The sequence below is a fragment of the Pseudophryne corroboree genome, unplaced genomic scaffold, assembly GCF_028390025.1.
Source record: "Pseudophryne corroboree isolate aPseCor3 unplaced genomic scaffold, aPseCor3.hap2 scaffold_545, whole genome shotgun sequence".
In the NCBI taxonomy this organism is placed as follows: Eukaryota; Metazoa; Chordata; class Amphibia; order Anura; family Myobatrachidae; genus Pseudophryne; species Pseudophryne corroboree.
In genome coordinates, this window is record NW_026970145.1 from 29700 (window position 1) to 53600 (window position 23901).

Below are 23901 nucleotides of genomic sequence, written 5' to 3' on the forward strand. Positions count from 1 at the left end.
CCAGATCTTTCAAGCAAGTAGCATGGTCAAGAAAGTTCTGTTTGAAAAGAAACAGACATTTACTGTCATTGTTATACAAATAAACTTACATTAAAGCCAACAAGAAAGCACACTCATTCTGTCCTTAAACTGATAAAAGAAACCCCAATAATATGGGGCATGCAAAAATTGAGATAAAACTCAGTTTTGCTCCTCTCCACGGAAATCTTTAATAAATGGCGAAAGATTTGTTCATTCTGAAGAGAAACCAGAGCATGACCAAGATTCCACCTGTCGCCTGAGTGCCATGCCAGCAGTCCTCATTCAGATCAAAGTGAGCGCCCAATTTGAAAGAAAGCAGATTTCTCACCTGGCTTCTCCTTGCTATAAGCATGGTTTGTACTGTATTCCATGTGCTCCCAGATCTTTCAAGCAAGTAGCATGGTCAAGAAAGTTCTGTTTGAAAAGAAACAAACATTTACTGTAATTTCTATGCAAATGAGCTTTCATTAAAGCACACTCATTCTATCTTTAAACCGATAAAAGAAAATCCAAAAAGATGGGGCATGCAAAAATTGAGGTAAAACTCAGTTTTGCTCCTCTCCACGGAAATCTTTAGTAAAAGGCGAAAGATTTGTTCGTTCTGAAGAGAAGCCAGAGCATGACCAAGATTTTCATCTGAAAATATGTGTTCTCCCTGCAGTTGTTGTCCCCAGATGAGAGTTCCCTTGTGCTGCCTCAGTTGAATCTCCTTTACTTGACTGAGATGTGCCTGAGCAGCGGCCCTCCCCAGCCCTATCCCAAATCATACTTATTTTGCATAGGAGATACCATGGTCATGAAGATTGTTCTCCCAGGGTGAGGTTCATTCATTGCATTCTGGGTATGCTGACCCCTGTGATTTCCCCAATGTGGGAAACTCGACTGCATTATTTGTGGTAGTGGGGGACTGTGTTTGTGCTTTCCTCTGGTCAGCTCTGGTAAAAGTCAGATTTCTTTGTCTCAGATCTTCCTCTAGCCTTGTTCTTCTTTCGAGAGTTCCCTTGTGCTGCCTCAGTTGGATCTCCTTCACTTGACAGGGGGTGCCCGAGCAGCAATCCTCCACAGCTCTAGCCCAACTCCTACTTACCTGCCAGGTGAGATACTATGATCTTTACTGTTAGGGCAATCAGGATGTGGAATTCCCTGCCAGGGAAGGTGGTAATGGCGGACTCTGTAATTGGATTTAAAAAAGGAATGGATACATTTCTGAATGAAAAAGCTATCTAAGGTTATAATACTTAAAATATCAACATGGTTAATCCGGGGGTAACATGAGTTATAGTAGCTAACTAGTCATAAAACATTATTCAGCAAGTATGTAGAATCATCACAACTTAAAACAGGTTGAACACGATGGGCAATTTGCCTCTATTCAACCTCAAAAACTATGTTACTATATGTTACTATATTACTATGTTACTGTAGTATACAGAAAACCAAAATGCAATGAACAGTGATAGTGAGCACTGATGAGGATACTAGAACTGACACTGAGCAGCAAGATGCAGCACTGGACTATTAGTAATGTACTGTAGTATGCTGAGCACCACAATGCAGCACAAGACAATGAGCAGTGATACTGAGCACTGATGAGGATACTACTGAGAACTGACACTGAGCAGGAGAGACACACTACTAGTATTACTGAGCAGCAATAAGTAACCACTGATACTGAGCACTGATATTGAGATTTCCACTGAGAGAACATAGCCACGTCCATTCCGCTCTCTCTTCAATGCACGAGTAAAAATGGCGGCAACGCGCAGCTCTTTATATGGAATCCGAATCTCGCGAGAATCCGACAGCGGGATGATGACATTTTCCCTTGTTCAGGTTTTGCGAGTCAGGCGGGAACAACCGAGCCTGCCTCGGACCAGTGTAAACAACGTGGAGTTCGTGGGGAATTCGGTTCTCGGAGAACCGAACCCGCTCCTCTCTACCTTATACCAATCAATTTTTTTATTTTCAATCTAAGCCCCTGCAGTTTTCTGTAAGCATCTGCTTCGCTATGATGATCAACAAGTCACAAGGGCAAACACTCAGGGCTTGAGGCGTAGATCTTAGGACCAGCTGCTACAAGCATGGCAGAGGTGTCACTATCACTGGTGACACCCAGAGAGGTGGCGAGGGAGATTGTAATGCAGTGCGCGCAGATAAGCAGCGCAATGGTAAAAAGGAGGCATGGTTTCATAGGTAGGGGCGTGGCCTGGTGGCCTGAATCTACATTTTGTTGCTCCGGGTGTCCCGGGGGTTGGGGGCTGCACCCGGGGACTAGTGTGTGAGCGGTGCTGGCTCCTGCACAGTGAAAGGGCATGGCCACCCAGCATGACGCCTCCCTTCTTGACCATGCTGTAATTGCAGTCGCACTGCAGTTCAGCGTGATCATAAAAAATGGTGTAGCCTCCTGCTGGTGCAGACTGTATGTGCGCGCAGGAAGCCGCCACCATTTTTGTGATCACAGCGGCTGAATGTGATGTCATACAGCCGCTGTGACCACGCCCCCTGTGTCTACTCCGTTGCAGACCCCATTTTGAAGCCTTGCCCCCGCACCGCTCCATCCCTGACTTGGAAATGGAGTGTTGCTGACCCACCTATCCCCCCCCGCCCCGATTGACAGGCAGAGGCGATCGCATTCTCTGCGGGGTGCCGCAGAAAATGCAGGCACATGCGTATGCTCTAAGCAATTTTTGCAGTTGGATCGCTTATTGTGATTGCAATCCAACCTGAATCAGGCCCTATTACCTATCACAATGCGCTGCGGGCAGTACAAAATTGGGTTAATATAGGAGAAAAACCCCCAGACCTGTGCTCCTTAACTGTACCTGGTGGCTAGTGGAGCGGCTGCCCAGTAATCAGTGTCCACGCCAGTGCACACACGGTCCACCCCCTACGGCCACGCTCCCCTTCATCAGCGGCCTCGTGATCCGGAAGGGTGGTGTGTGTGTGACTGACCTTAGGATGAAACCGGACCCTCCGCTGCAGTGACCCAGCAACCAGGGCACGGGAGTATACAGCGCCGCTGGGAGTGATGAAGCTGCAGTAAAGATGTCTATTAGACCTAGCCTGCTGCAGCCCTTGTAGATTCTCATAAAACAAGTTCTTCTTTTCTTGTCAAAATTTATAGCTAAGAATAGGCTGCCTGAGGCAGGCCCCTGTTAAGTGGCCTGCTACTGAAGGCACCAACTACAAACTGAGCTCCCTGTTCATGGAAGCGGGGTTATAGAGGAGAATGCACTGAGCATCTTGGGAACAGTCAAAAGCTTTGAGCCGGTTGGTGCCTCAGATCAAGATCCTACTCTACACCCCAATGTGAATCCTTGTGGAGTCCAGTGTACCCCACAGAAGAAATTAATGTGTCACACCCATTGGCAGCAACCTTAGAATAGCTGCTGACGGGCACAATTGAGAAAGGAAGGGGGGGGGGGGGGGACATTTGAATCCAGCACATAAATGCAATTCAAATATGTAATTTGTACCTTCCTATTTTAAAATATAATGGATGAACCTCACCCTGTGAGAACAATCTTCATGATCAAGAGATCTCATATGCAAAATAAGTATGAGTTGGGATAGGGCTGGGGAGGGTGGCTGCTCGGGCAGCCCCTCCCCCGTCAAGTTAAGGAGATTCAACTGAGGAAGCACAAGGGAACTCTCGTCTGGGGACAACAACTGCAGGGAGACCACATCTTTTCAGATGAACATGGGAGGGCGGAAGGCTGCCTAATACTGAAGCACCATCAAATATCAAACCATATGCAGCATCTAGTACAAGCCTTCCTGGGGGAAGGTCTGCAGCAGACGGATTTGCATACAGTGATGTTATTCAAGCAGTGGGCCAAAGTTGGCTGGAACCCTCATCTGCATATGAAAAGAGAAAAGGGGCGTGCAGGGCATGGCGGCCTTTTGCAGTGCTTGGATGACCCCTAGTTCTCATTAAACACCCCCACCCTCCTTTGGTGTGGGGCTCATGTTGGCCATGCCCCATCCCCTGAAGCATTCAAGCTGATTTCTTGCAGCAGCTGGGCACTGTAACAGCTCCAGAGCTGTTCTGTAAGGCAAGTAAAAGGGTGTGGGCCCTGCAGCACCACCTGTAGTTTGCATTGTGCGTTGGAAGGCACAAAGTAAGCAGACGGGAGGAGAAGTCAGGATAGTGCGCAAGGGCATCCTTTTCTCTTAGTCCGTAGAGGATGCTGGGGTCACATTAAGAACCATGGGGTATAGACGGGATCCGCAAGAGACATGGGCACTTTAAGACTATCAAAGGGTGTGAACTGGCTCCTCCCTCTATGCCCCTCCTCCAGACTCCAGTTATAGGAACTGTGCCCATGGAGACGGACATTTCGAGGAAAGGATTTATTGTTAAACTAAGGTGAGCATCTTACCAGCTCACACCTTAAGCATGCCGCAGAACGTGGCATTCAACAGAACACAAGCCAACGGCATGAATAATTGCAGCAAAAAGCTGACCAGAACCATAACACAACATGTGTATAACCACAAGTAATAACTGCAGACACAGTATGGACTGGGACGGGTGCCCAGCATCCTCTACAGACTAAGAGAAAAGGATTTACCGGTAGGTATTAAAATCCTATTTTCTCATACGACCTAGAGGATGCTGGGGTCACATTAAGAACCATGGGGTTATACCAAAGCTCTTGAACGGGTGGAAGAGTGCGTACGACTCTGCAGCACCGAATGACCCAACTTGAAGTTATCATCGGCCAAGGTATCAAACTTGTAAAACTTAGCAAAAGTGTTTACTAAATAGCTGCTCGGCAAAGTTGCAATGCCGAGACTCCCCGACCAGCTGCCCAGGATGAACCCACCTTTCTAGTAGAATGGGTCTTCACCTAATTCAGTAACGGCAATCCTGCCATGGAATGAGCATGCTGAATCTTACCACAGATCCAGCGCATAATGGTCTACATGGAAGCAGGACACCCAATCCTGTTGGGAGCATACAGGACAAACAGAGCCTCTGTTTTCCTAATCTGAACCGTTCTGGTGACATAAATTTTCAAAGTTCTGACCACAGCCAGAGACTTTGACTCAACGAAGGTGTCAGTGGCCAAAGGCACCATGTGGAAAGATGAACCACCTTCGGCAGAAATTGTTGACGTGTCCTCAATTCTGCTCTATCTTCATGAAAGATCAAATAAAGGCTCTTGTGATACTGCATGGTTTGTACTGTTTTCCATGTGCTCCCAGATCTTTCAAGCAAGTAGCATGGTCAAGAAAGTTCTGTTTGAAAAGAAACAAACATTTACTGTCATTGTTATGCAAATAAACTTACATTAAAGCTAACCAGAAAGCACACTCGTTCTGTCTTTAAACTGATAAAAGAAACCCCAATAATATGGGCATACCTCCCAACTTTGTCGGCTCGCAAAGAGGGACACACGCGCGGCGAAGTCGCACGCGCTCCCAAAAAGGGCGTGGCCTAAGTAAAAAGGGGCATGGCTTCGCGGGAGGACCCGCGATCGCGAGTCACGCCCCCGTTTTCGGCACTGAGGGGGCATGCCCAGCGCTCTGTGAGCCGCTGGCATGCCACCTCTCCCTCTGACTTCAGTGAATAGACGCTGTGCGCACAGCGACTATTCACCGCTGCTCTGCTAAGCAGGGCAGCGACAGACAGAGCCTCCCAACTGTCCTCCCCACCGCGGGACACTGCGGCCCGCAGGTGGGACAGCGGGACAGTCCCCAAAAAACGGGACTGTCCCGCGAAAATCGGGACAGTTGGGAGGTATGATATGGGGCATGCAAAAATTGAGATAAAACTCAGTTTTGCTCCTCTCCACGGAAATCTTTAGTAAAAGGCGAAAGATTTGTTCGTTCTGAAGAGAAACCAGAGCATGACCAAGATTCCACCTGTCGCCTGAGTGCCATGCCAGCAGTCCTCATTCAGCTCAAAGTGAGCACCCAATTTGAAAGAAAGAAAGCAGATTTCTCACCAGGCTTCCCCTTGCTATAAACATGGTTTGTACTCTTTTCCATGTGCTCCCAGATCTTTCAAGCAATTAGTATGGTCAAGAAAGTTCTGCTTGAAAAGAAACAGACATTTATTGTCATTGTTATGCAAATAAACTTACATTAAAGCTAACAAGAAAGCACACTCGTTCTGTCTTTAAACTGATAAAAGAAACCCCAATAATATGGGGCATGCAAAAATTGAGATAAAACTCAGTTTTGCTCCTCTCCACGGATAATCTTTAATAAAAGGCGAAAGATTTGTTCATTCTGAAGAGAAACCAGAGCATGACCAAGATTCCACCTGTCGCCTGAGTGCTGTGCCAGCAGTCCTCATTCAGATCAAAGTGAGCGCCCAATTTGAAAGAAAGCAGATTTCTCACCTGGCTTCTCCTTGCTATAAGCATGGTTTGTACTGTATTCCATGTGCTCCCAGATCTTTAAAGCAAGTAGCATGGTCAAGAAAGTTCTGTTTGAACATAAATAAACATTTACTGTCATTTCTATGCAAATGAGCTTACATTAAAGCACACTCATTCTATCTTTAAACCGGTAAAAGAAACCCCAAAAAGATGGGGCATGCAAAAATTGAGATAAAACTCGGTTTTGCTCCTCTCCACGGAAATCTTTAGTAAGAGGCGAAAGATTTGTTCGTTCTGAAGAGAAACCAGAGCATGACCAAGATTTTTATCTGAAAATATGTGTTCTCCCTGCAGTTGTTGTCCCCAGATGAGAGTTCCCTTGTGCTGCCTCAGCTGAATCTCCTTTACTTGACAGAGATGTGCCTGAGCAGCGGCCCTCCCCAGCCCTATCCCAAATCATACTTATTTTGCATAGGCGATACCATGGTCATGAAGATTGTTCTCCCAGGGTGAGGTTCATTCATTGCATTCTGGGTATGCTGACCCCTGTGATTTCCCCAAATGTGGGAAACTCGACTGCATTATTTGTGGTAGTGGGGGACTGTGTTTGTGCTTTCCTCTAGTCAGCTCTGGTAAAAGTCAGATTTATTTGTCTCAGATCTTCCTCTAGCCTTGTTCTTCTTTCGAGAGTTCCCTTGTGCTGCCTAAGTTGGATCTCTTTCACTTGACAGGGGGGTGCCCGAGTAGCGACCCTCCCCAGCTCTAGCCCAACTCCTACTTACCTGCCAGGTGAGATACTATGATCATGAAGGTGCTTCTCCCAGGGCAAGGCTCACCCATTGCACTCTGGGTGTGGTGCCCCTGCGATTTCCCCAAATGTGGGAAGCTTGACTGCATAATTTGTGTTTCCCCTGGTCGGCTCTCGTATAATTCAGATCTCTTTGTCTCAGGTCTCTCTCCAGCCTAGTTTGCTGTCTGTTTCCACTTCTTTTTTCATGAGCCCCTCCCTTTTATACCCTTGTGCACTATCCTGACTTCTCCTCTTGTCTGCTTATTTTGTGCCTTCCAATGCACAATGCAAACTACAGGTAGTGCTGCAGGGCCCACACCCTTTTACTTGCCGTACAGAGCAGCTCTGGAGCTGTTACAGTGCCCAGCTGCTGCAAGAAATCAGCTTGAATGCTTCAGGGGCTGGGGCATAGCCAACATGAGCCCCACACCGAAGGAGGGTGGAGGTGTTTAATGCGAACTAGGGGTCATCCAAGCGCCGCAAAAGGCCGCTATGCCCTGCACGCCCCTTTTCTCTTTTCATATGCAGACGAGGGTTGAAGCCAACTTTGACCCACTGCTTGGATGACATCACCGTATGCAAATTCATCTGCTGCAGGCCTTCCCCCAGGAATGCTTGCACTAGTTGTTGCATTTGGTTTGTTGTTTGGGGGTGCTTCATTATTAGGCAGCCTTCTGCCCTCCCATGTTCATCTGAAAATATGTGTTCTCCCTGCAGTTGTTGTCCCCAGATGAGAGTTCCCTTGTGCTGCCTCAGTTGAATCTCCTTTACTTGACAGAGATGTGCCTGAGCAGCGGCCCTCCCCAGCCCTATCCCAAATCATACTTATTTTGCATAGGAGATACCATGGTCATGAAGATTGTTCTCCCAGGGTGAGGTTCATTCATTGCATTCTGGGTATGCTGACCCCTGTGATTTCCCCAAATGTGGGAAACTCGACTGCATTATTTGTGGTAGTGGGGGACTGTGTTTGTGCTTTCCTCTGGTCAGCTCTGGTAAAAGTCAGATTTATTTGTCTCAGATCTTCCTCTAGCCTTGTTCTTCTTTCGAGAGTTCCCTTGTGCTGCCTCAGTTGAATCTCCTTCACTTGACAGGGGGGTACCCGAGCAGCGACCCTCCCCAGCTCTAGCCCAACTTCTACTTACCTGGCAGGTGAGATACTATGATCATGTAGGTGCTTCTCCCAGGGCAAGGCTCACCCATTGCACTCTGGGTGTGCTGCTCCTGCGATTTCCCCAAATGTGGGAAACTTGACTGCATAATTTGTGTTTCCCCTGGTCGGCTCTCGTATAATTCAGATCTCTTTGTCTCAGGTCTCTCTCCAGCCTAGTTTGCTGTCTGTTTCAACTTCTCTTTTCTTGAGCCGCTCCCTTCTATGCCCTTGCGCACTATCCTGACTTCTCCCGTCTGCTTACTTTGTGCCTTCCAATGCACAATGCAAACTACAGGTAGTGCTGCAGGGCCCACACCCTTTTACTTGCCGTTCAGAGCAGCTCTGGAGCTGTTACAGTGCCCAGCTGCTGCAAGAAATCACCTTGAATGCTTCAGGGGCTGGGGCATAGCCAACATGAGCCCCACACCGAAGGAGGGTGGAGGTGTTTAATGCGAACTAGGGGTCATCCAAGCGCCGCAAAAGGCCGCCATGCCCTGCACGCCCCTTTTCTCTTTTCATATGCAGACGAGGGTTGAAGCCAACTTTGACCCACTGCTTGGATGACATCACTATATGCAAATCCATCTGCTGCAGGCCTTCCCCCTGGAATGCTTGTACTAGTTGTTGCATTTGGTTTGTTGTTTGGGGGTGCTTCAGTATTAGGCAGCCTTCTGCCCTCCCATGTTTATCTGAAAATATGTGTTCTCCCTGCAGTTGTTGTCCCCAGATGAGAGTTCCCTTGTGCTGCCTCAGTTGAATCTCCTTTACTTGACAGAGATGTGCCTGAGCAGCGGCCCTCCCCAACCCTATCCCAAATCATACTTATTTTGCATAGGCGATACCATGGTCATGAAGATTGTTCTCCCAGGGTGAGGTTCATTCATTGCATTCTGGGTATGCTGACCCCTGTGATTTCCCCAAATGTGGGAAACTCGACTGCATTATTTGTGGTAGTGGGGGACTGTGTTTGTGCTTTCCTCTGGACAGCTCTGGTAAAAGTCAGATTTATTTGTCTCAGATCTTCCTCTAGCCTTGTTCTTCTTTCGAGAGTTCCCTTGTGCTGCCTAAGTTGGATCTCTTTCACTTGACAGGGGGGTGCCCGAGTAGCGACCCTCCCCAGCTCTAGCCCAACTCCTACTTACCTGCCAGGTGAGATACTATGATCATGAAGGTGCTTCTCCCAGGGCAAGGCTCACCCATTGCACTCTGGGTGTGGTGCCCCTGCGATTTCCCCAAATGTGGGAAGCTTGACTGCATAATTTGTGTTTCCCCTGGTCGGCTCTCGTATAATTCAGATCTCTTTGTCTCAGGTCTCTCTCCAGCCTAGTTTGCTGTCTGTTTCCACTTCTTTTTTCATGAGCCCCTCCCTTTTATACCCTTGTGCACTATCCTGACTTCTCCTCTTGTCTGCTTATTTTGTGCCTTCCAATGCACAATGCAAACTACAGGTAGTGCTGCAGGGCCCACACCCTTTTACTTGCCGTACAGAGCAGCTCTGGAGCTGTTACAGTGCCCAGCTGCTGCAAGAAATCAGCTTGAATGCTTCAGGGGCTGGGGCATAGCCAACATGAGCCCCACACCGAAGGAGGGTGGAGGTGTTTAATGCGAACTAGGGGTCATCCAAGCGCCGCAAAAGGCCGCTATGCCCTGCACGCCCCTTTTCTCTTTTCATATGCAGACGAGGGTTGAAGCCAACTTTGACCCACTGCTTGGATGACATCACCGTATGCAAATCCATCTGCTGCAGGCCTTCCCCCAGGAATGCTTGCACTAGTTGTTGCATTTGGTTTGTTGTTTGGGGGTGCTTCATTATTAGGCAGCCTTCTGCCCTCCCATGTTCATCTGAAAATATGTGTTCTCCCTGCAGTTGTTGTCCCCAGATGAGAGTTCCCTTGTGCTGCCTCAGTTGAATCTCCTTTACTTGACAGAGATGTGCCTGAGCAGCGGCCCTCCCCAGCCCTATCCCAAATCATACTTATTTTGCATAGGAGATACCATGGTCATGAAGATTGTTCTCCCAGGGTGAGGTTCATTCATTGCATTCTGGGTATGCTGACCCCTGTGATTTCCCCAAATGTGGGAAACTCGACTGCATTATTTGTGGTAGTGGGGGACTGTGTTTGTGCTTTCCTCTGGTCAGCTCTGGTAAAAGTCAGATTTATTTGTCTCAGATCTTCCTCTAGCCTTGTTCTTCTTTCGAGAGTTCCCTTGTGCTGCCTCAGTTGAATCTCCTTCACTTGACAGGGGGGTACCCGAGCAGCGACCCTCCCCAGCTCTAGCCCAACTTCTACTTACCTGGCAGGTGAGATACTATGATCATGTAGGTGCTTCTCCCAGGGCAAGGCTCACCCATTGCACTCTGGGTGTGCTGCTCCTGCGATTTCCCCAAATGTGGGAAACTTGACTGCATAATTTGTGTTTCCCCTGGTCGGCTCTCGTATAATTCAGATCTCTTTGTCTCAGGTCTCTCTCCAGCCTAGTTTGCTGTCTGTTTCAACTTCTCTTTTCTTGAGCCGCTCCCTTCTATGCCCTTGCGCACTATCCTGACTTCTCCCGTCTGCTTACTTTGTGCCTTCCAATGCACAATGCAAACTACAGGTAGTACTGCAGGGCCCACACCCTTTTACTTGCCGTTCAGAGCAGCTCTGGAGCTGTTACAGTGCCCAGCTGCTGCAAGAAATCACCTTGAATGCTTCAGGGGCTGGGGCATAGCCAACATGAGCCCCACACCGAAGGAGGGTGGAGGTGTTTAATGCGAACTAGGGGTCATCCAAGCGCCGCAAAAGGCCGCCATGCCCTGCACGCCCCTTTTCTCTTTTCATATGCAGACGAGGGTTGAAGCCAACTTTGACCCACTGCTTGGATGACATCACTATATGCAAATCCATCTGCTGCAGGCCTTCCCCCAGGAATGCTTGTACTAGTTGTTGCATTTGGTTTGTTGTTTGGGGGTGCTTCAGTATTAGGCAGCCTTCTGCCCTCCCATGTTTATCTGAAAATATGTGTTCTCCCTGCAGTTGTTGTCCCCAGATGAGAGTTCCCTTGTGCTGCCTCAGTTGAATCTCCTTTACTTGACAGAGATGTGCCTGAGCAGCGGCCCTCCCCAACCCTATCCCAAATCATACTTATTTTGCATAGGCGATACCATGGTCATGAAGATTGTTCTCCCAGGGTGAGGTTCATTCATTGCATTCTGGGTATGCTGACCCCTGTGATTTCCCCAAATGTGGGAAACTCGACTGCATTATTTGTGGTAGTGGGGGACTGTGTTTGTGCTTTCCTCTGGACAGCTCTGGTAAAAGTCAGATTTATTTGTCTCAGATCTTCCTCTAGCCTTGTTCTTCTTTCGAGAGTTCCCTTGTGCTGCCTAAGTTGGATCTCTTTCACTTGACAGGGGGGTGCCCGAGTAGCGACCCTCCCCAGCTCTAGCCCAACTCCTACTTACCTGCCAGGTGAGATACTATGATCATGAAGGTGCTTCTCCCAGGGCAAGGCTCACCCATTGCACTCTGGGTGTGGTGCCCCTGCGATTTCCCCAAATGTGGGAAGCTTGACTGCATAATTTGTGTTTCCCCTGGTCGGCTCTCGTATAATTCAGATATCTTTGTCTCAGGTCTCTCTCCAGCCTAGTTTGCTGTCTGTTTCCACTTCTTTTTTCATGAGCCCCTCCCTTTTATACCCTTGTGCACTATCCTGACTTCTCCTCTTGTCTGCTTATTTTGTGCCTTCCAATGCACAATGCAAACTACAGGTAGTGCTGCAGGGCCCACACCCTTTTACTTGCCGTACAGAGCAGCTCTGGAGCTGTTACAGTGCCCAGCTGCTGCAAGAAATCAGCTTGAATGCTTCAGGGGCTGGGGCATAGCCAACATGAGCCCCACACCGAAGGAGGGTGGAGGTGTTTAATGCGAACTAGGGGTCATCCAAGCGCCGCAAAAGGCCGCTATGCCCTGCACGCCCCTTTTCTCTTTTCATATGCAGACGAGGGTTGAAGCCAACTTTGACCCACTGCTTGGATGACATCACCGTATGCAAATCCATCTGCTGCAGGCCTTCCCCCAGGAATGCTTGCACTAGTTGTTGCATTTGGTTTGTTGTTTGGGGGTGCTTCATTATTAGGCAGCCTTCTGCCCTCCCATGTTCATCTGAAAATATGTGTTCTCCCTGCAGTTGTTGTCCCCAGATGAGAGTTCCCTTGTGCTGCCTCAGTTGAATCTCCTTTACTTGACAGAGATGTGCCTGAGCAGCGGCCCTCCCCAGCCCTATCCCAAATCATACTTATTTTGCATAGGAGATACCATGGTCATGAAGATTGTTCTCCAAGGGTGAGGTTCATTCATTGCATTCTGGGTATGCTGACCCCTGTGATTTCCCCAAATGTGGGAAACTCGACTGCATTATTTGTGGTAGTGGGGGACTGTGTTTGTGCTTTCCTCTGGTCAGCTCTGGTAAAAGTCAGATTTATTTGTCTCAGATCTTCCTCTAGCCTTGTTCTTCTTTCGAGAGTTCCCTTGTGCTGCCTCAGTTGAATCTCCTTCACTTGACAGGGGGGTACCCGAGCAGCGACCCTCCCCAGCTCTAGCCCAACTTCTACTTACCTGGCAGGTGAGATACTATGATCATGTAGGTGCTTCTCCCAGGGCAAGGCTCACCCATTGCACTCTGGGTGTGCTGCTCCTGCGATTTCCCCAAATGTGGGAAACTTGACTGCATAATTTGTGTTTCCCCTGGTCGGCTCTCGTATAATTCAGATCTCTTTGTCTCAGGTCTCTCTCCAGCCTAGTTTGCTGTCTGTTTCAACTTCTCTTTTCTTGAGCCGCTCCCTTCTATGCCCTTGCGCACTATCCTGACTTCTCCCGTCTGCTTACTTTGTGCCTTCCAATGCACAATGCAAACTACAGGTAGTGCTGCAGGGCCCACACCCTTTTACTTGCCGTTCAGAGCAGCTCTGGAGCTGTTACAGTGCCCAGCTGCTGCAAGAAATCACCTTGAATGCTTCAGGGGCTGGGGCATAGCCAACATGAGCCCCACACCGAAGGAGGGTGGAGGTGTTTAATGCGAACTAGGGGTCATCCAAGCGCCGCAAAAGGCCGCCATGCCCTGCACGCCCCTTTTCTCTTTTCATATGCAGACGAGGGTTGAAGCCAACTTTGACCCACTGCTTGGATGACATCACTATATGCAAATCCATCTGCTGCAGGCCTTCCCCCAGGAATGCTTGTACTAGTTGTTGCATTTGGTTTGTTGTTTGGGGGTGCTTCAGTATTAGGCAGCCTTCTGCCCTCCCATGTTTATCTGAAAATATGTGTTCTCCCTGCAGTTGTTGTCCCCAGATGAGAGTTCCCTTGTGCTGCCTCAGTTGAATCTCCTTTACTTGACAGAGATGTGCCTGAGCAGCGGCCCTCCCCAACCCTATCCCAAATCATACTTATTTTGCATAGGCGTATCGCCTATGCAAAATAAGTATGATTTGGGATAGGGTTGGGGAGGGCCGCTGCTCAGGCACATCTCTGTCAAGTAAAGGAGATTCAACTGAGGCAGCACAAGGGAACTCTCATCTGGGGACATGGTCATGAAGATTGTTCTCCCAGGGTGAGGTTCATTCATTGCATTCTGGGTATGCTGACCCCTGTGATTTCCCCAAATGTGGGAAACTCGACTGCATTATTTGTGGTAGTGGGGGACTGTGTTTGTGCTTTCCTCTGGACAGCTCTGGTAAAAGTCAGATTTCTTTGTCTCAGATCTTCCTCTAGCCTTGTTCTTCTTTCGAGAGTTCCCTTGTGCTGCCTCAGTTGGATCTCTTTAACTTGACAGGGGGGGTGCCCGAGCAGCGACCCTCCCCAGCTCTAGCCCAACTCCTACTTACTTGCCAGGTGAGATACTATGATCATGAAGGATCTTCTCCCAGGGCAAGGCTCACCCATTGCACTCTGGGTGTGGTGCCCCTGCGATTTCCCCAAATGTGGGAAGCTTGACTGCATAATTTGTGTTTCCCCTGGTCGGCTCTCGTATAATTCAGATCTCTTTGTCTCAGGTCTCTCTCCAGCCTAGTTTGCTGTCTGTTTCCACTTCTTTTTTCATGAGCCCCTCCCTTTTATACCCTTGTGCACTATCCTGACTTCTCCTCCTGTCTGCTTACTTTGTGCCTTCCAATGCACAATGCAAACTACAGGTAGTGCTGTAGGGCCCACACCCTTTTACTTGCCGTACAGAGCAGCTCTGGAGCTGTTACAGTGCCCAGCTACTGCAAGAAATCAGCTTGAATGCTTCAGGGGCTGGGTCACAGCCAACATGAGCCCCACACCGAAGGAGGGTGGAGGTGTTTAATGTGAACTAGGGGTCATCCAAGCACCGCAAAAGGCCGCCATGCCCTGCACGCCCCTTTTCTCTTTTCATATGCAGACGAGGGTTGAAGCCAACTTTGACCCACTGCTTGGATGACATCACCGTATGCAAATCCATCTGCTGCAGGCCTTCCCCCAGGAATGCTTGCACTAGTTGTTGCATTTGGTTTGTTGTTTGGGGGTGCTTCAGTATTAGGCAGCCTTCTGCCCTCCCATGTGCATCTGAAAATATGTGTTCTCCCTGCAGTTGTTGTCCCCAGATGAGAGTTCCCTTGTGCTGCCTCAGTTGAATCTCCTTTACTTGACAGAGATGTGCCTGAGCAGCGGCCCTCCCCAGCCCTATCCCAAATCATACTTATTTTGCATGGTCATGAAGATTGACTTATTTTGCATGGTCATGAAGATTGTTCTCCCAGGGTGAGGTTCATTCATTGCATTCTGGGTATGCTGACCCCTGTGATTTCCCCAAATGTGGGAAACTCGACTGCATTATTTGTGGTAGTGGGGGACTGTGTTTGTGCTTTCCTCTGGTCAGCTCTGGTAAAAGTCAGATTTATTTGTCTCAGATCTTCCTCTAGCCTTGTTCTTCTTTCGAGAGTTTCCTTGTGCTGCCTCAGTTGGATCTCTTTCACTTGACAGGGGGGTGCCCGAGCAGCGACCCTCCCCAGCTCTAGCCCAACTCCTACTTACCTGCCAGGTGAGATACTATGATCATGAAGGTGCTTCTCCCAGGGCAAGGCTCACCCATTGCACTCTGGGTGTGCTGCTCCTGTGATTTCCCCAAATGTGGGAAACTTGACTGCATAATTTGTGTTTCCCCTGGTCGGCTCTCGTATAATTCAGATCTCTTTGTCTCAGGTCTCTCTCCAGCCTAGTTTGCTGTCTGTTTCCACTTCTCTTTTCTTGAGCCGCTGCCTTCTATGCCCTTGTGCACTCTCCTGACTTCACCTGTCTGCTTACTTTGTGCCTTCCAACGCACAATGCAAACTACAGGTAGTGCTGTAGGGCCAACACCCTTTTACTTGCCTTACAGAGCAGCTCTGGAGCTGTTACAGTGCCCAGCTGCTGCAAGAAATCAGCTTGAATGCTTCAGGGGCTGGGGCATAGCCAACATGAGCCCCACACCGACGGAGGGTGGAGGTGTTTAATGCTAACTAAGGGTCATCCAAGCGCCGCAAAAGGCCGCCATGCCCTGCATACCCCTTTTCTCTTTTCATATGCAGATGAGGGTTCCAGCCAACTTTGGCCCACTGCTTGGATGACATCACCGTATGCAAATCCGTCTTCTGCAGACCTTTTCCCAGGAATGCTTGTACTAGTTGTTGCATTTGGTTTGTTGTTTGGGGGTGCTTCAGTATTAGGCAGCCTTCTGCTCTCCCATGTTCATCTGAAAATATGTGTTCTCCCTGCAGTTGTTGTCCCCAGATGAGAGTTCCCTTGTGCTGCCTCAGTTGAATCTCCTTTACTTGACAGAGATGTGCCTGAGCAGCGGCCCTCCCCAGCCCTATCCCAAATCATACTTATTTTGCATAGGAGATACAATTGTCATGAAGATTGTTCTCCCAGGGTGAAGTTCATTCATTGCATTCTGGGTATGCTGACCCCTGTGATTTCCCCAAATGTGGGAAACTCGACTGCATTATTTGTGGTAGTGGGGGACTGTGTTTGTGCTTTCCTCTGGTCAGCTCTGGTAAAAGTCAGATTTCTTTGTCTCAGATCTTCCTCTAGCCTTGTTCTTTTTTCGAGAGTTTCCTTGTGCTGCCTCAGTTGGATCTCGTTCACTTGACAGGGGGGTGCCCGAACAGCGACCCTCCCCAGCTCTAGCCCAACTCCTACTTACCTGCCAGGTGAGATACTATGATCAGGAAGGTGCTTCTCCCAGGGCAAGGCTCACCCAATGCACTCTGGGTGTGCTGCTCCTACGATTTCCCCAAATGTGGGACACTTGATTACATAATTTGTGTTTCCTCTGGTCGGCTCTCGTATAATTCAGATCTCTTTGTCTCAGGTCTCTCTCCAGCCTAGTTTGCTGTCTGTTTCCACTTCTCTTTTCTTGAGCCGCTCCCTTCTATGCCCTTGTGCACTATCCTGACTTCTCCCGTCTGCTTACTTTGTGCCTTCCAACGCACAATGCAAACTACAGGTAGTGCTGCAGGGCCCACACCCTTTTACTTGCTTTACAGAGCAGCTCTGGAGCTGTTACAGTGCCCAGCTGCTGCAAGAAATCAGCTTGAATGCTTCAGGGGCTGGGGCATAGCCAACATGAGCCCCACACCGAAGGAAGGTGGAGGTGTTTAATGCGAACTAGGGGTCATCCAAGCGCCGCAAAAGGCCGCCATGCCCTGCACACCCCTTTTTTATTTTCATATGCAGACGAGGGTTGAAGCCAACTTTGACCCACTGCTTGGATGACATCACCATATGCAAATCCATCTGCTGCAGGCCTTCCCCCAGGAATGCTTGCACTAGTAGTTGCATTTGATTTGTTGTTTGGGGGTGCTTCAGTATTAGGCAGCCTTCTGCCCTCCCATGTTCATCTGAAAATATGTGTTCTCCCTGCAGTTGTTGTCCCCAGATGAGAGTTCCCTTGTGTTGCCTCAGTTGAATCTCCTTTACTTGACAGAGATGTGCCTGAGCAGCGGCCCTCCCCAGCCCTATCCCAAATCATACTTATTTTGCATAGGAGATACCATGGTCATGAAGATTGTTCTCCCAGGGTGAGGTTCATTCATTGCACTCTGGGTATGCTGACCCCTGTGATTTCCCCAAATGTGGGAAACTCGACTGCATTATTTGTGGTAGTGGGGGACTGCGTTTGTGCTTTCCTCTGGTCAGCTCTGGTAAAAGTCAGATTTCTTTGTCTCAGATCTTCCTCTAGCCTTGTTCTTCTTTCGAGAGTTCCCTTGTGCTGCCTCAGTTGGATCTCCTTCACTTGACAGGGGGTGCCCGAGCAGCAATCCTCCACAGCTCTAGCCCAACTCCTACTTACCTGCCAGGTGAGATACTATGATCTTCACTGTTAGGGCAATCAGGATGTGGAATTCCCTGCCAGGGAAGGTGGTAATGGCGGACTCTGTAATTGGATTTAAAAAAGGAATGGATACATTTCTGAATGAAAAAGCTATCCAAGGTTATAATACTTAAAATATCAACATGGTTAATCCGGGGGTAACATGAGTTATAGTAGCTAACTAGTCATAAAACATTATTCAGCAAGTATGTAGAATCATCACAACTTAAAACAGGTTGAACACGATGGGCAATTTGCCTCTATTCAACCTCAAAAACTATGTTACTATATGTTACTATATTACTATGTTACTGTAGTATACAGAACACCACAATGTAATGAGCAGTGATAGTGAGCACTGATGAGGATACTAGAACTGACACTGAGCAGCAAGATGCAGCACTGGACTATTAGTAATGTACTGTAGTATGCTGAGCACCACAATGCAGCACAAGACAATGAGCAGTGATACTGAGCACTGATGAGGATACTACTGAGAACTGACACTGAGCAGGAGAGACACACTACTAGTATTACTGAGCAGCAATAAGTAACCACTGATACTGAGCACTGATATTGAGATTTCCACTGAGAGAACATAGCCACGTCCTCTCCGCTCTCTCTTCAATGCACGAGTAAAAATGGCGGCAACGCGCAGCTCTTTATATGGAATCCGAATCTCGCGAGAATCCGACAGCGGGATGATGACATTTTCCCTTGTTCAGGTTTTCCGAGTCAGGCGGGAACAACCGAGCCTGCCTCGGACCAGTGTAAACCACGTGGAGTTCGTCGGGAATTCGGTTCTCGGAGAACCGAACCCGCTCCTCTCTACCTTATACCCATCAATTTTTTTATTTTCAATCTAAGCCCCTGCAGTTTTCTGTAAGCATCTGCTTCGCTATGATGATCAACAAGTCACAAGGGCAAACACTCAGGGCTTGAGGCGTAGATCTTAGGACCAGCTGCTACAAGCATGGCAGAGGTGTCACTATCACTGGTGACACCCAGAGAGGTGGCGAGGGAGATTGTAATGCAGGGCGCGCAGATAAGCAGTGCAATGGTAAAAAGGAGGCATGGTTTCATAGGTAGGGGCGTGGCCTGGTGGCCTGAATCTACATTTTGTTGCTCCGGGTGTCCCGGGGGTTGGGGGCTGCACCCGGGGACTAGTGTGTGTGCGGTGCTGGCTCCTGCACAGTGACAGGGCATGGCCACCCAGCATGACGCCTCCATTCTTGACCATGCTGTAATTGCAGTCGCACTGCAGTTCAGCGTGATCATAAAAAATGGTGTAGCCTCCTGCTGGTGCAGACTGTATGTGCGCGCAGGAAGCCGCCACCATTTTTGTGATCACAGCGGCTGAATGTGATGTCATACAGCCGCTGTGACCACGCCCCCTGTGTCTCCTCCGTTGCAGACCCCATTTTGAAGCCTTGCCCCCGCACCGCTCCATCCCTGACTTGGAAATGGAGTGTTGCTGACCCCCCTCCCCCCCCCCCCGCCCCGATTGACAGGCAGAGGCGATCGCATTCTCTGCGGGGTGCCGCAGAAAATGCAGGCACATGCGTATGCTGTTAGCAAATTTTGCAGTTGGATCGCTTATTGTGATTGCATTCCAACCTGAATCAGGCCCTATTACCTATCACAATGCGCTGCGGGCAGTACAAAATTGGGTTAATATAGGAGTAAAACTCCCAGACCTGTGCTCCTTAACTGTACCTGGTGGCTAGTGGAGCGGCTGCCCAGTAATCAGTGTCCACGCCAGTGCGCACACGGTCCACCCCCTACGGCCACGCTCCCCTTCATCAGCGGCCTCGTGATCCGGAAGGGCGGTGTGTGTGTGACTGACCTTAGGAAGAAACTGGAGCCTCCGCTGCAGTGACCCAGCAACCAGGGCACGGGAGTATACAGCGCCGCTGGGAGTGATGAAGCTGCAGTAAAGATGTCTATTAGACCTAGCCTGCTGCAGCCCTTGTAGATTCTCATAAAACAAGTTCTTCTTTTCTTGTCAAAATTAATAGCTAAGAATAGGCTGCCTGAGGCAGGCCCCTGTTAAGTGGCCTGCTACTGAAGGCACCAACTACAAACTGAGCTCCCTGTTCATGGAAGCGGGGTTATAGAGGAGGATGCGCTGAGCATCTTGGGAACAGTCAAAAGCTTTGAGCCGGTTGGTGCCTCAGATCAAGATCCTACTCTACACCCCAATGTGAATCCTTGTGGAGTCCAGTGTACCCCACAGAAGAAATTAATGTGTCACACCCATTGGCAGCAACCTTAGAATAGCTGCTGACGGGCACAATTGAGAAAGGAAGGGGGGGGGGGACATTTGAATCCAGCACATAGATGCAATTCAAATATGTAATTTGTACCTTCCTATTTTAAAATATAATGGATGAACCTCACCCTGTGAGAACAATCTTCATGATCAAGAGATCTCATATGCAAAATAAGTATGAGTTGGGATAGGGCTGGGGAGGGTGGCTGCTCGGGCAGCCCCTCCCCCGTCAAGTTAAGGAGATTCAACTGAGGACGCACAAGGGAACTCTCGTCTGGGGACACCAACTGCAGGGAGACCACATCTGTTCAGATGAACATGGGAGGGTGGAAGGCTGCCTAATATTGAAGCACCATCAAATATCAAACCATATGCAACAACTAGTACAAGCATTCCTGGGGGAAGGTCTGCAGAAGACGGATTTGCATACGGTGATGTCATCCAAGATGTGGGCCAAAGTTGGCTGGAACCCTCATCTGCATATGAAAAGAGAAAAGGGGCATGCAGGGCATGGCGGCCTTTTGCGGTGCTTGGATGACCCCTAGTTCGCATTAAACACCCCCACCCTCCTTTGGTGTGGGGCTCATGTTGGCCATGCCCCATCCCCTGAAGCATTCAAGCTGATTTCTTGCAGCAGCTGGGCACTGTAACAGCTCCAGAGCTGTTCTGTAAGGCAAGTAAAAGGGTGTGGGCCCTGCAGCACCACCTGTAGTTCGCATTGTGCGTTGGAAGGCACAAAGTAAGCAGACGGGAGGAGAAGTCAGGATAGTGCGCAAGGGCATCCTTTTCTCTTAGTCCGTAGAGGATGCTGGGGTCACATTAAGAACCATGGGGTATAGACGGGATCCACAAGAGACATGGGCACTTTAAGACTTTCAAAGGGTGTGAACTGGCTCCTCCCTCTATGCCCCTCCTCCAGACTCCAGTTATAGGAACTGTGCCCAGGGAGACGGACATTTCGAGGAAAGGATTTATTGTTAAACTAAGGTGAGCATCTTACCAGCTCACACCTTAAGCATGCCGCAGAACGTGGCATTCAACAGAACACAAGCCAACGGCATGAACAATTGCAGCAAAAAGCTGACCAGAACCATAACATAACATGTGTATAACCACAAGTAATAACTGCAGACACAGTATGGACTGGGACGGGTGCCCAGCATCCTCTACGGACTAAGAGAAAAGGATTTACCAGTAGGTATTAAAATCCTATTTTCTCATACGACCTAGAGGATGCTGGGGTCACATTAAGAACCATGGGGTTATACCAAAGCTCTTGAACGGGTGGGAGAGTGCGTACGACTCTGCAGCACCGAATGACCCAACTTGAGGTTATCATCAGCCAAGGTATCAAACTTGTAAAACTTAGCAAAAGTGTTTACTAAATAGCTGCTCGGCAAAGTTGCAATGCCGAGACTCCCCGACCAGCTGCCCAGGATGAACCCACCTTTCTAGTAGAATGGGTCTTCACCTAATTCAGTAATGGCAATCCTGCCATGGAATGAGCATGCTGAATCTTACCACAGATCCAGCGCATAATGGTCTACATGGAAGCAGGACACCCAATCCTGTTGGGAGCATACAGGACAAACAGAGCCTCTGTTTTCCTAATCTGAACCGTTCTGGTGACATAAATTTTCAAAGTTCTGACCACAGCCAGAGACTTTGACTCAACGAAGGTGTCAGTGGCCAAAGGCACCATGTGGAAAGATGAACCACCTTCGGCAGAAATTGTTGACGTGTCCTCAATTCTGCTCTATCTTCATGAAAGATCAAATAAAGGCTCTTGTGATACTGCATGGTTTGTACTGTTTTCCATGTGCTCCCAGATCTTTCAAGCAAGTAGCATGGTCAAGAAAGTTCTGTTTGAAAAGAAACAAACATTTACTGTCATTGTTATGCAAATAAACTTACATTAAAGCTAACAAGAAAGCAATCTCGTTCTGTCTTTAAACTGATAAAAGAAACCCCAATAATATGGGCATACCTCCCAACTTTGTCGGCTCGCAAAGAGGGACACACGCGCGGCGAAGTCGCGCGCGCTCCCAAAAAGGGTGTGGCCTAAGTAAAAGGGGGCGTGGCTTCGCGGGAGGACCCGCGATCGCGAGTCACGCCCCCGTTTTCGGCACTGAGCGGGCATGCCCAGCGCTCTGTGAGCCGCTGGCATGCCACCTCTCCCTCTGACTTCAGTGAATAGACGCTGTGCGCATGCGCACAGCGTCTATTCACCGCTGCTCTGCTAAGCAGGGCAGCGACAGACAGAGCCTCCCAATTGTCCTCCCCACCGCGGGACACTGCGGCCCGCAGGTGGGACAGCGGGACAGTCCCCAAAAAACGGGACTGTCCCGCGAAAATCGGGACAGTTGGGAGGTATGATATGGGGCATGCAAAAATTGAGATAAAACTCAGTTTTGCTCCTCTCCACGGAAATCTTTAGTAAAAGGCGAAAGATTTGTTTGTTCTGAAGAGAAACCAGAGCATGACCAAGATTCCACCTGTCGCCTGAGTGCCATGCCAGCAGTCCTCATTCAGCTCAAAGTGAGCACCCAATTTGAAAGAAAGAAAGCAGATTTCTCACCAGGCTTCCCCTTGCTATAAACATGGTTTGTACTCTTTTCCATGTGCTCCCAGATCTTTCAAGCAATTAGTATGGTCAAGAAAGTTCTGCTTGAAAAGAAACAGACATTTATTGTCATTGTTATGCAAATAAACTTACATTAAAGCTAACAAGAAAGCACACTCGTTCTGTCTTTAAACTGATAAAAGAAACCCCAATAATATGGGGCATGCAAAAATTGAGATAAAATTCAGTTTTGCTCCTCTCCACGGATAATCTTTAATAAAAGGCGAAAGATTTGTTCGTTCTGAAGAGAAACCAGAGCATGACCAAGATTCCACCTGTCGCCTGAGTGCTGTGCCAGCAGTCCTCATTCAGATCAAAGTGAGTGCCCAATTTGAAAGAAAGCAGATTTCTCACCTGGCTTCTCCTTGCTATAAGCATGGTTTGTACTGTATTCCATGTGCTCCCAGATCTTTAAAGCAAGTAGCATGGTCAAGAAAGTTCTGTTTGAACATAAATAAACATTTACTGTCATTTCTATGCAAATGAGCTTACATTAAAGCACACTCATTCTATCTTTAAACCGGTAAAAGAAACCCCAAAAAGATGGGGCATGCAAAAATTGAGATAAAACTCGGTTTTGCTCCTCTCCACGGAAATCTTTAGTAAGAGGCGAAAGATTTGTTCGTTCTGAAGAGAAACCAGAGCATGACCAAGATTTTTATATGAAAATATGTGTTCTCCCTGCAGTTGTTGTCCCCAGATGAGAGTTCCCTTGTGCTGCCTCAGCTGAATCTCCTTTACTTGACAGAGATGTGCCTGAGCAGCGGCCCTCCCCAGCCCTATCCCAAATCATACTTATTTTGCATAGGCGATACCATGGTCATGAAGATTGTTCTCCCAGGGTGAGGTTCATTCATTGCATTCTGGGTATGCTGACCCCTGTGATTTCCCCAAATGTGGGAAACTCGACTGCATTATTTGTGGTAGTGGGGGACTGTGTTTGTGCTTTCCTCTGGTCAGCTCTGGTAAAAGTCAGATTTATTTGTCTCAGATCTTCCTCTAGCCTTGTTCTTCTTTCGAGAGTTCCCTTGTGCTGCCTCAGTTGGATCTCTTTCACTTGACAGGGGGGTGCCCGAGTAGCGACCCTCCCCAGCTCTAGCCCAACTCCTACTTACCTGCCAGGTGAGATACTATGATCATGAAGGTGCTTCTCCCAGGGCAAGGCTCACCCATTGCACTCTGGGTGTGGTGCCCCTGCGATTTCCCCAAATGTGGGAAGCTTGACTGCATAATTTGTGTTTCCCCTGGTCGGCTCTCGTATAATTCAGATCTCTTTGTCTCAGGTCTCTCTCCAGCCTAGTTTGCTGTCTGTTTCCACTTCTTTTTTCATGAGCCCCTCCCTTTTATACCCTTGTG

The 23901-nt window shown here is 48.7% G+C and overlaps 28 non-coding genes and 2 pseudogenes across 28 annotated transcripts; 22 read left to right on the forward strand and 8 right to left on the reverse strand.

Moving 5' to 3' along the window:
- Window positions 1-140: 140 nt before the first annotated feature.
- LOC135032555 (U5 spliceosomal RNA) lies at window positions 141-256 on the reverse strand. The gene has a single exon (XR_010228059.1). It is a non-coding gene; the product is annotated as a U5 spliceosomal RNA (small nuclear RNA).
- Window positions 257-526: 270 nt separating this feature from the next.
- LOC135032549 (U5 spliceosomal RNA) lies at window positions 527-642 on the reverse strand. Its single transcript, XR_010228053.1, has one exon. It is a non-coding gene; the product is annotated as a U5 spliceosomal RNA (small nuclear RNA).
- Window positions 643-786: 144 nt separating this feature from the next.
- Window positions 787-949, forward strand: LOC135032537 (U1 spliceosomal RNA). Its single transcript, XR_010228042.1, has one exon. It is a non-coding gene; the product is annotated as a U1 spliceosomal RNA (small nuclear RNA).
- A 4816-nt stretch (window positions 950-5765) lies between these two features.
- LOC135032561 (U5 spliceosomal RNA) lies at window positions 5766-5878 on the reverse strand. Its single transcript, XR_010228064.1, has one exon. It is a non-coding gene; the product is annotated as a U5 spliceosomal RNA (small nuclear RNA).
- Window positions 5879-6164: 286 nt separating this feature from the next.
- Window positions 6165-6281, reverse strand: LOC135032563 (U5 spliceosomal RNA). The gene has a single exon (XR_010228066.1). It is a non-coding gene; the product is annotated as a U5 spliceosomal RNA (small nuclear RNA).
- A 270-nt stretch (window positions 6282-6551) lies between these two features.
- Window positions 6552-6667, reverse strand: LOC135032550 (U5 spliceosomal RNA). The gene has a single exon (XR_010228054.1). It is a non-coding gene; the product is annotated as a U5 spliceosomal RNA (small nuclear RNA).
- Window positions 6668-6811: 144 nt separating this feature from the next.
- LOC135032582 (U1 spliceosomal RNA) lies at window positions 6812-6975 on the forward strand. Its single transcript, XR_010228085.1, has one exon. It is a non-coding gene; the product is annotated as a U1 spliceosomal RNA (small nuclear RNA).
- A 152-nt stretch (window positions 6976-7127) lies between these two features.
- Window positions 7128-7290, forward strand: LOC135032511 (U1 spliceosomal RNA). Its single transcript, XR_010228021.1, has one exon. It is a non-coding gene; the product is annotated as a U1 spliceosomal RNA (small nuclear RNA).
- A 674-nt stretch (window positions 7291-7964) lies between these two features.
- Window positions 7965-8128, forward strand: LOC135032418 (U1 spliceosomal RNA). The gene has a single exon (XR_010227941.1). It is a non-coding gene; the product is annotated as a U1 spliceosomal RNA (small nuclear RNA).
- Window positions 8129-8280: 152 nt separating this feature from the next.
- LOC135032434 (U1 spliceosomal RNA) lies at window positions 8281-8443 on the forward strand. Its single transcript, XR_010227956.1, has one exon. It is a non-coding gene; the product is annotated as a U1 spliceosomal RNA (small nuclear RNA).
- Window positions 8444-9114: 671 nt separating this feature from the next.
- On the forward strand, window positions 9115-9278 carry LOC135032586 (U1 spliceosomal RNA). The gene has a single exon (XR_010228088.1). It is a non-coding gene; the product is annotated as a U1 spliceosomal RNA (small nuclear RNA).
- Window positions 9279-9430: 152 nt separating this feature from the next.
- LOC135032512 (U1 spliceosomal RNA) lies at window positions 9431-9593 on the forward strand. Its single transcript, XR_010228022.1, has one exon. It is a non-coding gene; the product is annotated as a U1 spliceosomal RNA (small nuclear RNA).
- A 674-nt stretch (window positions 9594-10267) lies between these two features.
- Window positions 10268-10431, forward strand: LOC135032430 (U1 spliceosomal RNA). The gene has a single exon (XR_010227952.1). It is a non-coding gene; the product is annotated as a U1 spliceosomal RNA (small nuclear RNA).
- Window positions 10432-10583: 152 nt separating this feature from the next.
- LOC135032436 (U1 spliceosomal RNA) lies at window positions 10584-10746 on the forward strand. The gene has a single exon (XR_010227957.1). It is a non-coding gene; the product is annotated as a U1 spliceosomal RNA (small nuclear RNA).
- Window positions 10747-11417: 671 nt separating this feature from the next.
- LOC135032587 (U1 spliceosomal RNA) lies at window positions 11418-11581 on the forward strand. The gene has a single exon (XR_010228089.1). It is a non-coding gene; the product is annotated as a U1 spliceosomal RNA (small nuclear RNA).
- Window positions 11582-11733: 152 nt separating this feature from the next.
- Window positions 11734-11896, forward strand: LOC135032516 (U1 spliceosomal RNA). The gene has a single exon (XR_010228026.1). It is a non-coding gene; the product is annotated as a U1 spliceosomal RNA (small nuclear RNA).
- Window positions 11897-12570: 674 nt separating this feature from the next.
- On the forward strand, window positions 12571-12734 carry LOC135032568 (U1 spliceosomal RNA). Its single transcript, XR_010228071.1, has one exon. It is a non-coding gene; the product is annotated as a U1 spliceosomal RNA (small nuclear RNA).
- A 152-nt stretch (window positions 12735-12886) lies between these two features.
- On the forward strand, window positions 12887-13049 carry LOC135032437 (U1 spliceosomal RNA). The gene has a single exon (XR_010227958.1). It is a non-coding gene; the product is annotated as a U1 spliceosomal RNA (small nuclear RNA).
- Window positions 13050-13846: 797 nt separating this feature from the next.
- Window positions 13847-14001, forward strand: LOC135032517 (U1 spliceosomal RNA; annotated as a pseudogene).
- A 153-nt stretch (window positions 14002-14154) lies between these two features.
- LOC135032538 (U1 spliceosomal RNA) lies at window positions 14155-14317 on the forward strand. Its single transcript, XR_010228043.1, has one exon. It is a non-coding gene; the product is annotated as a U1 spliceosomal RNA (small nuclear RNA).
- Window positions 14318-14991: 674 nt separating this feature from the next.
- LOC135032522 (U1 spliceosomal RNA) lies at window positions 14992-15170 on the forward strand (annotated as a pseudogene).
- Window positions 15171-15322: 152 nt separating this feature from the next.
- Window positions 15323-15485, forward strand: LOC135032492 (U1 spliceosomal RNA). Its single transcript, XR_010228006.1, has one exon. It is a non-coding gene; the product is annotated as a U1 spliceosomal RNA (small nuclear RNA).
- A 671-nt stretch (window positions 15486-16156) lies between these two features.
- On the forward strand, window positions 16157-16320 carry LOC135032596 (U1 spliceosomal RNA). Its single transcript, XR_010228098.1, has one exon. It is a non-coding gene; the product is annotated as a U1 spliceosomal RNA (small nuclear RNA).
- Window positions 16321-16472: 152 nt separating this feature from the next.
- On the forward strand, window positions 16473-16635 carry LOC135032535 (U1 spliceosomal RNA). Its single transcript, XR_010228041.1, has one exon. It is a non-coding gene; the product is annotated as a U1 spliceosomal RNA (small nuclear RNA).
- Window positions 16636-17306: 671 nt separating this feature from the next.
- On the forward strand, window positions 17307-17470 carry LOC135032519 (U1 spliceosomal RNA). The gene has a single exon (XR_010228028.1). It is a non-coding gene; the product is annotated as a U1 spliceosomal RNA (small nuclear RNA).
- Window positions 17471-22290: 4820 nt separating this feature from the next.
- On the reverse strand, window positions 22291-22403 carry LOC135032566 (U5 spliceosomal RNA). The gene has a single exon (XR_010228069.1). It is a non-coding gene; the product is annotated as a U5 spliceosomal RNA (small nuclear RNA).
- Window positions 22404-22689: 286 nt separating this feature from the next.
- On the reverse strand, window positions 22690-22806 carry LOC135032565 (U5 spliceosomal RNA). The gene has a single exon (XR_010228068.1). It is a non-coding gene; the product is annotated as a U5 spliceosomal RNA (small nuclear RNA).
- Window positions 22807-23076: 270 nt separating this feature from the next.
- On the reverse strand, window positions 23077-23192 carry LOC135032551 (U5 spliceosomal RNA). The gene has a single exon (XR_010228055.1). It is a non-coding gene; the product is annotated as a U5 spliceosomal RNA (small nuclear RNA).
- Window positions 23193-23336: 144 nt separating this feature from the next.
- Window positions 23337-23500, forward strand: LOC135032588 (U1 spliceosomal RNA). Its single transcript, XR_010228090.1, has one exon. It is a non-coding gene; the product is annotated as a U1 spliceosomal RNA (small nuclear RNA).
- A 152-nt stretch (window positions 23501-23652) lies between these two features.
- On the forward strand, window positions 23653-23815 carry LOC135032514 (U1 spliceosomal RNA). The gene has a single exon (XR_010228024.1). It is a non-coding gene; the product is annotated as a U1 spliceosomal RNA (small nuclear RNA).
- Window positions 23816-23901: the final 86 nt, after the last annotated feature.